Raw genomic sequence first — 13,663 nt, 5'->3', positions numbered from 1 at the left:
CTTCTACTGTAAATCTCAACTCCGTATATAGGGTGCACTGGCCTAAAATGGTACAGTTTAATCTATACAAGAGAGAAAAGAATGACTTCTCTTAATAGACATGGTGACCTTTACAATTCTCTTATGAGCTGATCTTCGTCAGGCTTCGCTTCCCCTCAAAACTTTCACACTCTTTCCTTTTCAAAAACTCCATTTCTTATTACACCGGAGAGACTAGTTCACAACTAGTAGGAACAAAGAAATTGCCATATAGGATATAACCAGTGGTCCTTTTAGCCTAGTATCCCATTTCCAACAATGGCCATTCCCCGCTGCTTCAGAGAAAGGGACAAAAACGCTGTCAAGGTTTTTTCCCCACTTTGAACTTTAGATTTCAAGAAGTGGGGACCTGCATGATCACTTTTAAGCTTAATTACTAGCTTAAATCTAGTACGCTGCCACCAGTCAGAAGTCTGTGTCTGGCACACTTTCTGTTCCCCCAAAACCGTCCATGGGGAACCCAAGACCCAAACCCCTTGGGTCTTAAAACAAGGAGAAATTAACCATCCCCCTCCTTTCCCCCGTAGACTCTCCCCTCCCTGGATTGCTGTAGCGAGGTGGCCTGGCTCCCAGCCACACCCGAGAGGGCCGAGCCAGACCAGATGCCAAAGTGGGTAGAGCCACCACCACCTGTTCCTGCCCCCTGGAAGTCAAGGGGCTGGACAGGAAGTATAAAGGCCCGGCCCCAGTGCTCAGTTGGCTGCTGGAGAGGACAGATGTTGGTGCTCTAGCTCCTGTTGGGCTGAGCCTGCTCCGTGCTAGCTACCCTGAGGAGGACCGGCCGGGCCTTCCCCTCGCCCAGTATCCCGAGGAGCTGCCTGAACTTCGCAGCGCCCGGCATCCCAAGAACCAGCCCCGCTTACCCAGCGCTCAGTATCCTGAGAAGCCCATGGCGTGGGACGTTGCGGAAGATGCAGAGGATACATGGGTACCAACAGGGGAGGAGATTGGAAGTGGCCCAGGGGTAGCTGACTCTAGTCTGGCTCCAGGAGACCCCGAACCAATGTCAGTGTGTTGTGGTCAGGATCCCCACTGACACAGCAGCAGACTGCCTGCTGCTGTTAGGGCCCCGGGCTGGGACGCAGTGGAGTGGGAGGGCCTGCGTCCCCCCTGCCACTCTTCCAAGGGTGGCAGACTCCCCCTCTTGCTGGCCTGAGCCCCGCCCTGCCCCAGGGCCTGGGCCTATATACTGTTTGTTTGCTCAGTCCCTGCCTAAAGGACTGAGCCCTGAACTGCTTGTTGCCCCGCCCTGCCCAAGGGCCTGGGCTAATGGACTATTTGTTTGCTCAGCCCTGGCCTGAGGGCTGGAGCTCCTGACTGTTTCCCGCTTCACCAGGCTAAGGCGACAGCTCACCCAACTCGTGTAGCGAGGCGGCCTGGCTCCCAGCCGTGGCCGAGCCCCCACACCGGACACTTACAGTTGCCTTGAGACACTTACACAGATCCAAACTCCTTGGATCTTAAAACAAAGAGGAATTAATCATCTCCCTCCTTTTTCCCCCAGACTTTCCCCTCCCTGGGTTGCTTTGAGGGGCTTACACAGATCCAAAAAATCCTTGGATCTTAAAACAAGGAGGAATTAACCATCCTCCCTCCTTTTTCCCCCACCAATCCCTGGTGAGTTCAGAGCCAATCCCTTGGATCCTAAAACAAGGAAAACTCAATCAGGTTCTTAAAAAGAAAGCTTTTAATTAAAGAAACAAAAGGTAAAAATTATCTCTGTAAAATCAGGATGGAAAATGCTTTACAGGGTACTCAGATTCATATAGACTAGTGGGACCCTACCCCCAGCCTGAGATTCAAAGTTACAGCAAACAGAGGTAAAAATCCTTCCAGCAAAAAGACACATTTACAAGTTAAGAAACAAACATAAGACTAACCTGCCTTGCCTGGCTATTACTTCCAATTTTGAAATATGGAAGACTGATTCAGAAAGACTGGGAAAGCCTGGGTGTACGTCTGGTCACTCTTCGTCCCAAGAGCGAACAACGAACAAAACAAAAAGCACAAACAAAGACTTCCCTCCACCAAGATTTGAAAGTATCTTGTCCCCCTATTGGTCCTCTGGTCAGGGGTCAGCCAGGTTCACTGAGCTTCTTAACCCTTTACAGGTAAAAGACATTAACCCTTAACTATCTGTTTATGACAAACGCATTTAAATGACCAGTATGGAATAATCTGCCCATGAGGGAGGGGGGGGTTTGATTCCTGACCCCATAAATTAGCTTGATGGTTTATATCCCTTATAACATTCACATGTTAACATTATCATGTATATTGAGAAATTCAACCATATTATCATTGGTAATATTTATTGTGTTGCAGTAATACCTAGTAGCCTCAGTCATGGACCAGGACCCCATTTAGCTAGGTGCTATACAAATAGAACAAAAAGACAGATTCACTCCCAAAGAGCTTACCAGAGCCAAAGATAAACATGTTTTCTGTATCTATCAAATAGTGAATCTAATGCTGGTCTGTTTGGAGTGTCCTGCTAGAATTATCCAGCAAAAAATATCCATCTGTTCAGTGTCAGATTCTGACAGTTTGAGGATATCAGATTACTAGGAAACAAAGGTCCCCATAACAATGTGTTTTCATTAATATCAAGGAATTGGATTTTGATGTGCAGCTGCCCCAAAATATAGGATTGGAGCCAATCCTACTATCACAGATGCCACTAGTAAACTTTCCACTGACCTCAACGGGAGCAGGATGAGCATTTAAAAATATATTCATAAACATAAAATTTTCATAAAACTCCTGTTTAGATGGACAATTTTGTACCAGGCCTAGCTTTAAACACCTTCTTCTGAGTGATTCAGTTTTGACCATTAAAGGAGACAGAGAGATACCAGACTGCATGAATCGTTATTCCATTCAGGTCCAGAAGGGGGTGAAGACATTATAAAGGATATTAACCCCCATCCTTCAGGGCACAAACCAACTACTAACTGATGAACAGATTATTCCCTAATTGTCCATGATCTATTTCTTGCCCCTTCTTCTCAAGCTGCTGATACTGTGCCACTGTGCAACAAAGTATTTTCTTGTTTCTCTGATGGTTAATAAACTCCTGGGTGGGAAACGTGTAATCCTCTATGTTTGTACAGGGTATAGTATGATGGGACCCTGATCCGGACCTGGCAGCAACCAAAGGACCCAATTACAAATAATAATTCATAGTATTAATGATACAAGACACCCTGAATTTATGAAGTCAAATGTGTATTTCAGAAGGGCTAGAAAGATATTAAATCCTTCTTGCTTTACTAATGCAAGTGATAGGAATACGCTCTTACGTAACATTTTCCAAAGAACTTTCAAAGTATTTTTAGAAGGAAGCCCCCATTTAACATATGGGGGAACTGAGGCACAACATGCTATAACAACTATATCTGAGTGAAATTTTCATTCAAAAACTTTTTGAGGAGCTGGAATGCAAATTAGCTGCACAAATATTTCAAGTTTACAGTTTAAAATGCCTATTTGTTTCAAAATGGCCTTTATTTTTAAAGCATTCAAATACATTTTAAAATGATGGAAAACAAAATATTTGGTTTTTGTCTAAACAAAACATTTCATTCAACCCAAAATGAATTTTTTTTCAGCTTTTTTATTTGCTAAAAACTTCAAACATTTTCATTTTCAGTCCAACCCAAAATGATTTTGAGATTTACTTTTCAAAGTTGCCCAATTGAAAATTACATTATTCGCCCAGCTCTAGTAGTGACTTGCCCATAGTCAAAGAGCAGGTCAGCAGTAGAGGTGGGAAGACAATCCGGGTATCCTCATTCCCAGTGACATGCACTGAAGTTAGCAGGACCACTCACATCAATAAAGAGAACAGGAATTCATATTAAATAAACCACAGAAATGTAGGGCTTCAGGGGACCTCAAGTGGTCATCTAGTCCATCCTTTGCACTGAGGGAGGATCAAGTATTCCTAGATCAGTGCTTCTCAAACTTTTGTATTGGTGACCCTTTTCACATAGCAAACCTCTGAGTGCAAGCCCCCCCTTATAAATTAAAAACAAACACTTCAAAATATATTTAATACTGTTATAAATGCTGGAGGCAAAGCAGGGTTTGGGGTGGAGGCTGACAGCTCGCAATCCCCCATGTAATAACCTCACAACCCCCAGTTTTGAGAATGCCTGCCCTAGATGGTATACTCCTAAATGGAGCTGGGCAGGGAGTTGTCTGACATCTGAGGCTGTAGAATTTGAGACTCTAATAAGGGAGCCATTTGGTAGGCAGGTCATTTTACAGGTCTGCCTCTTTTCCAAAATCTATTGAGAGTCATATATTCAGTAGAATTTTGAAGACTTCTGAACTAGATGGATTATGTAACAGAAAAAAAAAATCATAAACAGAAAAGATATTTCAGCCACTGAATTTAAAAAAAAAAAAAAAGTAAGCCTGAGTGCCTCGCAGCTTGTGAATTCATTTGTGTTTGAGGAAAGTGGATATAAAACACCCACGGATCAGAGTAGCAACATTTGACATCCACTTAAGCTGAGGAGCATCGGAGAATCAGATCCTTAGATTTTATTCTCTTAAGATGAAATTCACCCCTGTGCAGAGGGTCTAAACTAAGCCCTTTACTGGTAAATCCCACTTCACCAATGAAAGTAGGATGTATGTGGTGCATAGGTTTCATGCTGGCCCCCTGAACAGGTGTGCATCTCATCTTTGCTGGGACCAGTACACAGCCTGTATAACTATAGGCTATGTCTATGGGGGCACAGGGAAAGGATACCATCCCACAGGGCACCAACAGAGCTGGACTTTTAACTACTATTCCAGCCTCAGTTCTGGTCCCTGGTGCACCCGCACCTTGAATACTATGTCCAGTGTAGTATAAATGGGTTTAAAAAAAAAGAACTAGATAAATTTATGGAGGATAGGTCCATCCATGACTACTAGTAGCCAAGATGGTCAGAGATGCAACTCAATTCTCTGGGCAACCCTAAACCTCTGACTGCCAGAAGCACGGAGGGAAGACAGTGGTGGATCATTCCAAATGCCCTGTTCTGTACACTCTCCCTGAAGCTCTGGCACTTGCCATGGTCAGAGACAGGGCTAGATGGACTATTGGTCTGACCCAGTACAGCTGTTCTCATAATTAGGCTCTGCAGCCCTAGGGTTTGCACTCCACACAAGGGATAATGACCCACATACCTGTTGCCATTCTTCCGTACCTACATCCGTGAGCACCCAGGGAATGTAGCACAAAAAGATACTAGTATTTAAAATGTCCAATGAGAACTCAGTGATTACAGAAGAAACAGACTACAGCCTCAGTAAGAATACAGCCCTATTAAGCCAAGAAGCTCCTTATACCTGGGTGGAACCTTAAATATATTTTCAAATGCCTGCCCTCTCCCTCCCCCAACCCTCTCAGGTACTTGCATTGTCCTCAGCACCCAGCACCTGAGCACCTCCCAGTATTAACAAACAGCCTCACAGTTCCAGGATGCATGGATGCTATTATCTCCATTTTACAGTTTGGGAACTGAGCCACAGAGTGTAAGTGACTTGCCCAAGATCACTGAGGAAATATGTGGAACAGCAGAAATCAAGCTCATGTCGCCATAATCATAGTCAACAAACTTAACAACAAGGCCATCCTTCCTCACTCGTATTCTATTAGATGCACCAGTCTCCCCTGCACTTCATCATGCACAAACATTTACAGCAGCCCTGAAACTTCAACACCACAGCACAGACTTCTGCCACTTGACCTCCATGACTATCAACCTACCTGAATACGTCTGTATCATATCCATTATTTATTAAGCACTGACAGCACTCTGCAAGACACAGAGGAAGTCTGGGACCTTGCCCAGAGGAGCGTACAGTCCAGGAAAATGTGAGACAAGACATGAAAAGGAAACTGTGGATGTCATATGAAGTCTGACAAATGGTATTTTATAGGACATAAATTCACTCTCCTTAGATCAATCTGCATTGGCAGTAAGTTCATCACTGTAGTACCTAAGCACCTGCTGAGAGTTTATAGATGCACAGCATGTAGGGATGGCTTCCAGCCGTGATACCTGAAGCTCTACCTGCTACTATACCAAGTTTTGGGGATAATTTCCCTCCCTGGGATATCTGACATTTCTTACGCATTCTCCAAGACTATCAGTCAACATATTTTTGGATGTATATTGCTAGCAGGAACCTAATAAGTTGCACATCAATTATATACGTGCCTCTTACGTTGCTATTGCCAGTTTACCCAATTATCTACAGGGTTTTTATAGGTAATAACATAGTAAAGGAAGCCATTCTGTGTATAAAAAACAAGACAGAAGCACCTAGATAGCCATTCAGTGCTCAAGCAGGTCTACCTCTTTCTAAAGCTGTTCTTGAGAGAGGTGCATTTTAAGGGGAAAATTCATGTAAAGCCCACTTGCACCCTCCATATGGTGCTTAAATGGTGCCTATGTCTTGGTTCAGCCCTTTGCACTGGAGTGAATGTCATCCTAGAGGAGATTTTAATCAAGGACCTTGTCAATGGGGGAGCAGGGGAAGTGCGTTAACTATCATGTGTTAAAAAGAATACCCAGGAGAGTTGACCCCTACCAGTGAACATATTAAAATACAATTTTTTCCTGGTGTTCATTAGGTTAACACTACTGCTGGTCAAAAATTTGCCAGTGGAAAAGTTTTCCATAGCAAAATGCTAATTCAACTAAATGGACACATGCCACAGGAAGACATCACTTCCATTTAAATTTTTGATGGAAGCCAGATAGGCAGGCTGGTTTCCTGCCAGCCCAGGACTGCTTGGGAGCCCACATGGCAGGGAAGCGTAGTTGTTGGGGCTTCCCAGGTACCAAGCTCCAGAGCTCCTTGGTCCCTGCACCATTGTGCCAACTGTTATGCCACAGAACCATGGACCTTCCACCAGAAATTCAAGCAAAAAAAGTCATCAATTTTTGTCCTTCCAAATGATTTTTTTAACTGTCCTGCCGAAAATTTTGCAGTTCTGGCTTTCTATTCTGTTTTCAAGTGATTTCCTCCTCTCCGCCCCTTGTGGGATGGAAATTCTGGTTCCCACTCAGCTCTAGTTAGTGTGGTATAAAGATTACCCCCCCCCCCCCACACACACACACACACCACAGTGTAGGCACACCTATGGAGACCAACAGGACCAGGAGCCAGAATGTAACCACTCTATTATAGTTTCTAGCCTGAACTGATATACCACCTGCCAAGGAGAAACTCTGCTGGTTTTCCACCAATTTAGATACAGATGGTATCATTTAAATTTCAGATGTGCCATAATGTGTTTTCACATTAAAGACATACTCTGGGATACTTAAAAATGCTGGGCCAGATCCTCCTCTGTGTAACTGATTCAAGTCAATGGAATATGCTGATTTATGCCAGCTGAGGATCTAGCCTTGTATGTTGTAACCAGATGTCTTTCTCCTGTTTCTAACAATGCCTTAAAAATTTCAAAGAAAAACATTTACCAAACCAACATACCTGTCACTACTTACACCCTTTCCTTTCCTTTTCACATTTCTCTCAGCTTGGGTAATAAAAAGCAATGGAAGCCACTTTCAGTTCTCTTTATAGTCAGTTTCAAAGTAAAAGTCTTAATGCTACCACATGTGTGTTTCAAACCCCGATGGAGAATGTTTAGTTCATTTTAAAATAACTGTTACAACTCTGAAAGGGAAAAAAAATACATATTTAGTGCCAGATGCTCAGCTAGCATAAGTCAACATAGCTTCACTAACATTCAAATCAGCTAAAGATTTGACTTAAGTGAAACATAAGCCACACACATTGGCCACTAGTACTGGTGGGAATTTCAGAACTTGCTAGCAGAAGCTGGCTCCCATTTTTACTACAACAGGCACCATTCTGGTTCAGAGACCATTAACTTCAATTTGCTGTGGTATCATACATATTAGGTACTCACTCTTAAGCATCTGGGCAGAAGCTACTTGCTAGGGTCCAGTAGTGATGGATATCCCCCAAGAACAGTCTGGATTACAGTATATCTCCAAATGCTCTGGTAACTCCTTCAAACACAGTAGCATGCACAACCACAGGTGAAAGGATAAGTCATTAGGGTCAACTCTCTGCTCCTCAGCTGTTCCCTTTCCTCACAGTGCTCACGTGACTTCCCCCAGCATGGAAAACCCCTGCTGAGCTGCAAATAATTGCAATCCACTAGTTTGCTGTCTCTTTCAAACAGGAGCAAACAAGCAATCTTTTATTGACTACAGATTGTGCCCCATACAGCAGAACACAGCCTTAGTTTCTAAGGCCCTTTTAGGAAGTCATGGGAAACATTGAGACAGGCTTAGGAAAACTTTAGAAACATGATTTTTAGAGGGGCTGAGGTTCTCCCCTTGACTTCACTTAGCATTGTGGCTCTTAAGTGCTGCTAAGGTTCATGAGTCTTGCAATATTCTGTGTTTTCTCTTAAAGCCCCAGATCCTGTGGTCATGTGATTGTGAGATCAGCTTTCCTTTGAAGAAGAATAATACATTTCTAGTCTTTATGGTTTCAGACAAAAGCTTGAACATGTGAATCCTACAGACTCAAAAACAAATAGAACCCCAAATTATTACTGTTAATAAACCCCATGATTTGGGGCAGGGAGGGGTCCTAAATCAAGATTTTTGAAAGTGTGGTGTTGGCAATACTGACTTCTGGGTATCAGGCACTGTAACTTTTGGGGTTGGGGAAAAAGAGAATACTGGTGAAAAAAAAAGTTTTTCTAGTTCCAATTCAGCAAAGCCCTTAAGCACATGATTAATTTAACCCATTTTTTTTCAATCTGTGGAGTGCAGCCAAGGGGGGCCATGGAGTAATGTTCCAGGGGGAGAGGGGCAAATGGCTAGGCCCCAGACTAGCCCCCACAGGGGGCAGGGAGGGAGCACCACCCAGCTCCACCTCTGGCCCCTGCTGCTGGCCCCGCACCCAAGGATCCGCTGCTGGCCCCGCACCTGGGGAAATGCTACCAGCCATTGCTGCCCTACACTTGGGTCCCAGATGCCCAACCTATGCCTGGGGCTCCACACCCAGCCAAGGGTCCACTCCCGTCCTTGCCCCCAGCCATAGCCCTGTCTCAGCCTCCTTACCCTGGTCTGCACTCCCTGCCCCCCTGGCTCCATGGGAGGGGCATGGACAGGGGCAATGATAAAAAGTTCGGAGACCACTGATCTAACTAACCCATGAAATCAAGAAACAAGCCTGTGTTCTACATAGAACATTTGCGTCAGTGCTTTGCTATACTGGGGCCTGCATCCTTCAAGTGGCAACTAATATTAACAGTCATTTCTATTTTTAGAGTGCATATCATCCTAAATGACCCAAAAGCATGACGTGAACTTAAAAATTAGGGAACATTCTACCCACCACTGAAATGCAGCCAGCTCTGTGGTTAAATGCAGCAATAGTTGAACATGGCACACCAAGACTGCACAACAATTTTGGCCAAAAACAGGGAAGGAGAAAAATCCTAGATCCAGTTTAAACCTCAGAAGGAGTTTTAGGGAGGCAGAATTTAACCAGGTGAGAAGAGATCTGTCCAGGCTAACAGCCTTATTTGTTTGAGAGGTACTATGGGATCTTTAACAATGCGTAGTAGTGAGGATCTGAAGAGTATAGACTGAGGCAGGTACATAGTTTCATATTTACAGGGAGAGAATTAAAATAACTGTATAGGGAAGGAAGGATCATTATATTGTTTCAACCTGTATATTCACTTTCCCTCCGCATCTTTTATTTATTGTTTCTATTGCAGTATTAAACAGAGACTTCAATGAAGTTTGAACATTATACAAGACATCATGAAAGACAGTCCCTGCCATGAGGAGCTTCCAATATCAATAAAGAAGCCAACCAAATGGTGGGTGGGAAAAAAAGGTGTTATTCCTGGTTTAAAAGCTGGAGAATGGAGGCACAGAAAGATTAAATGATTTGGCCAGGATCAACAAAGAAGCCTGTGGCAGAGCTGGGACTTGAACCCACATCTCCTCAGTCCTAGTTCAGAGTCGTAAACACAAGGCCATGCTTCTTTTCCAAAGTTTTGTTTTATTTACAAAGACACAGCTGCCCTGACCTGTCCCACATTGGTACTTAGATTACAAACTCTTTCTGGATAGGGACTGTCTTTGTGTTCTGTGCTTGTACAGTGCTTAGCATCATAGGGTGCTGGTGCATGGCTGAGGCTACCACAATGCAAATAATAGGAATAATACTCCCAGATCTCTCAACATCCAGCCTCCACTTGTTATGGGTTCCTAAACCTCTTCATAGGACTAAGGTCCATATTGCACCTTCACCAAAGACCCCTTCTGACACACAGACCTATGGACAGTTTGCCCACTTGTAGACTGAAATAAAAGTCAGAAACACTACCAGTCTATTACATAATCCGCATCATACTTCAAAGCCCTAGTTGCCTGGGCTGGTGAGAAAGTGACCTGTAAATCATCCCCATAGCACTTGGAGATAAACTGTAAACTAATTAATATCAGAATTATTGATTAATGGCAAATATTTTGCAAGGGATTTATATGTAACGCTGTCACCACTGTACACTGTGCAGCTTTGCTTTATAAATCATTGAACAAATGGGGACTTGCTCAATAAATGCTTTCTGAATGTTTGCCAACAGCTTATCTTATATAATGTACTATAAATATGTTGCTAATACTGTGTAAGTTCATTATAAATAACAGTATACATCTAGCATGGCTTAGAAATGCATTCATTCTTTTGCCACATAGGTAAAACTTTTATGAAATCATCTTTAGGTTTAATGGCATAAAATGTATAGTGCCTCCTTCTTATCAAACCTGATGCCAGCCTTCACTGTCCACTTGTTATATTTTCAAATATGCACCGGTAAGCTTTCTCCTCTTCAAGCTTGGGAGAGTCACACCATAAACATCCACAAAGCCACTCATCCTCCTCCTTCAAATCCCTCCTTAAAACTCTCCTTTGACAATGGTTAAGTAGCGGGTATGTTGAGATCACTTGCCTGTCATGCCAAATAATACTGTCTCATTATTTCTTGGTATTTTCCTATCTATCTGTATGTACCTATTGCCTCTAGTCTTATGATTAGACTGTAAGTGCTTTAGGTCGGGGACCATCTTGTTTTTCCTTTGTTTGTGTACAGTTTTTTCCAGAATTTTCCTTTACAGAGAATTTTGAAGCTTTCAGGTTTTTGCTCTGATTCAGAATGAAGCTAAATTTCAAAACCCTTCATGAAATGGCACTTCTGTTCGTCTCCCAGCTCTAAGGCTATGTCTACATGACAAATAACTTCGGTATAACTTACATTGCTCGGGATGTGAATAATCCACACCCCTGAGCGATGTAAGTTATACTGATCCAAGTGCCAGGGTGGACAACACTATGTTGGTGGGACATAGATACCACCTCTAGTGGTGGCAGGAGTTATTAAGAGCGTTTGCCCACTGGCTTAGAGTATCATCAGCTGCTAAGAGAAGCTACAATGCTTTTCGTGAGATATTTTTCAGCTGTTGGATTTTCTAAGCCTGAGTTGTGGATAACGACTAAACGCAGTTACAAAATTTTAGTTGACAGCTTTTTGTCAGAAAATGTTTTAACAAAATTGATTTATTTTTTTTTGGGGGGAGAGATATTTTGGATGAAATTTCATTTCACAAAGGAATGAAAATTTTTTTTGACTTTTTGGAATAGAAAGTTTAGATTTTACATTTTAAAACAACTTTTTGTTTTGAAATTTTATATAAAAATTGAAAAAAGAAAAAGAGGGCAAACTCTAAATAAAACATCTTGAAGTTATTCAAATGAAATGCTTTGATTCAATTGAAACTTTTTTAAAAAATCATTTTGTGAAAAATGTCAAAATGCTGGCTTTTCATCCTGATTCAGGATTAAAAAACAAATTAAAAAAAACCTTTTCACAACCTGTAAAATCAATTTTCTGAACAAGCACTAGAATCTGGGAAGCCGACACAGGAGGAGGCTGCTTTTAGGGACAGATGACCATGAGAGTCTTACTTGAAGTAAAAACAGCAAGGAATCCTTGTGGCACCTTAAAGACTAACAAATTTATTTAGGCATAAACTTTCGTGGGCTGAGATCAGGAACAGACATTTTGCAGTTTAGGCTATGTAAGGAGTAAAACAAGCCAAGGTGTTCCTGGAGCCAGTGACCTGACAGAAACCATATCTAAATGTTTACTAGCCTTCAGTAGAAAGAGACCAAGGTCAACTGGTGTAATGCAGTATAGTGGCATTGCCTCCAGTGGGTAAGGTAGCCGTATCCTATTGAATTTAGGTGTCCTTGAAAATTCAACCTATATAAATACAACACACACCTCTGCATAGCTAGCTAGCTAGAATGAATTATGTATGGTTCTAATGTCTATGCTAGACATTTTTTAAGCTATTGTACTATACTAGACTGCTTTTTTTTTTTAAACTCAAGGAGAGAAAATCCCAAGATGACTTTGAAAGAAAATACTTTTTCCTCTTCATCAATATCCCCTAATTCTTAGCCTTCCAAGAGCACACACTTAGCAAATAAGAGTGCTTCAGATCACTAGGGAATCTGGAACACTGAATGAAAGGAAGTCATGAGTTCCCCTAGCTGTTGCATTAGCATTTACCTATCTTTTTTAAACTCACAAAATATCACTGGATGGAAGATTACATTTTTAAACCTTACATTTATTATTATATTCCAGTAGCACCCAAAAGCTTAGCTGACATCAAAGCCCCACTATTGACAGGACACTGGAATTAGATTCATGAGACCTGGATTCAATTCCTGGCTTAGCCAGTGGCCTGGATGACCATGGGCAAGTCACAGCTCTCCCTGTGCCTCAGTTTTCCCATCTGTAAAATAGGGATATTGATACTGCCCTCTTTTGTGTGAAGTGCTTTGAGATCTAAAGATGAAAAGTGCTATGTAAGAGCTGGCTATTATTATTGTGTTAGGTTCTGCGCATTCACATAGTCCCTACTCCAAAGAGTTTACAATCTAAATAGAGAAAACAGAAGAGAAAAAAAAAAGGTAGCAGGGGAAATATAAATTAAATGTATTTCTCATAGTCTCATGGCATGGCAGTCGCAGAATTGGAAACAGAACCCAGGTTCCCTGACTTACATTGTAGTGTCCTAAACACTATATGTAGACAGATCGGGAGAGAGTACAAAGAATAGTGAGAGTGCAAAGAAGTACTTTTGCAATCTCTATTTGTACCTTCTTCAGAAAACTCACCTGTTACCTGTAGTTAAATCATAGAATGAAAACAAACAATAAATTTAATATGTTGCTCACTTAAGACATAAAGCTGCCTTAATAGTTTTTATGGCTTGAAGTTTTTAGAGCTCCTAAAGAGCATCATCTCTTTGTAGCTAGCAGATAATGTGAAAATCCATTGCAGTCCAAAGAATGCCTGGAAACTGCAGAGTTGGCACTGTCAGAGCACTTGGTAGGTAGGTTGCAGGGAGGAAAAGATCTGTGGAATATGCCCAGGTCTCAGATGCAGTTTATTTTCAGAGCACTTGAAAATGTCCTGGTACAGTATGACATATAGTCAGGAAAATAGGGGTCTAATGTATCCCTTGACTCCAGTAATGAG

This window comes from Gopherus flavomarginatus, chromosome 2 (assembly GCF_025201925.1).
Source record: "Gopherus flavomarginatus isolate rGopFla2 chromosome 2, rGopFla2.mat.asm, whole genome shotgun sequence".
NCBI lineage: Eukaryota > Metazoa > Chordata > Testudines > Testudinidae > Gopherus > Gopherus flavomarginatus.
Note: the sequence above shows the minus strand (reverse complement) of the source record.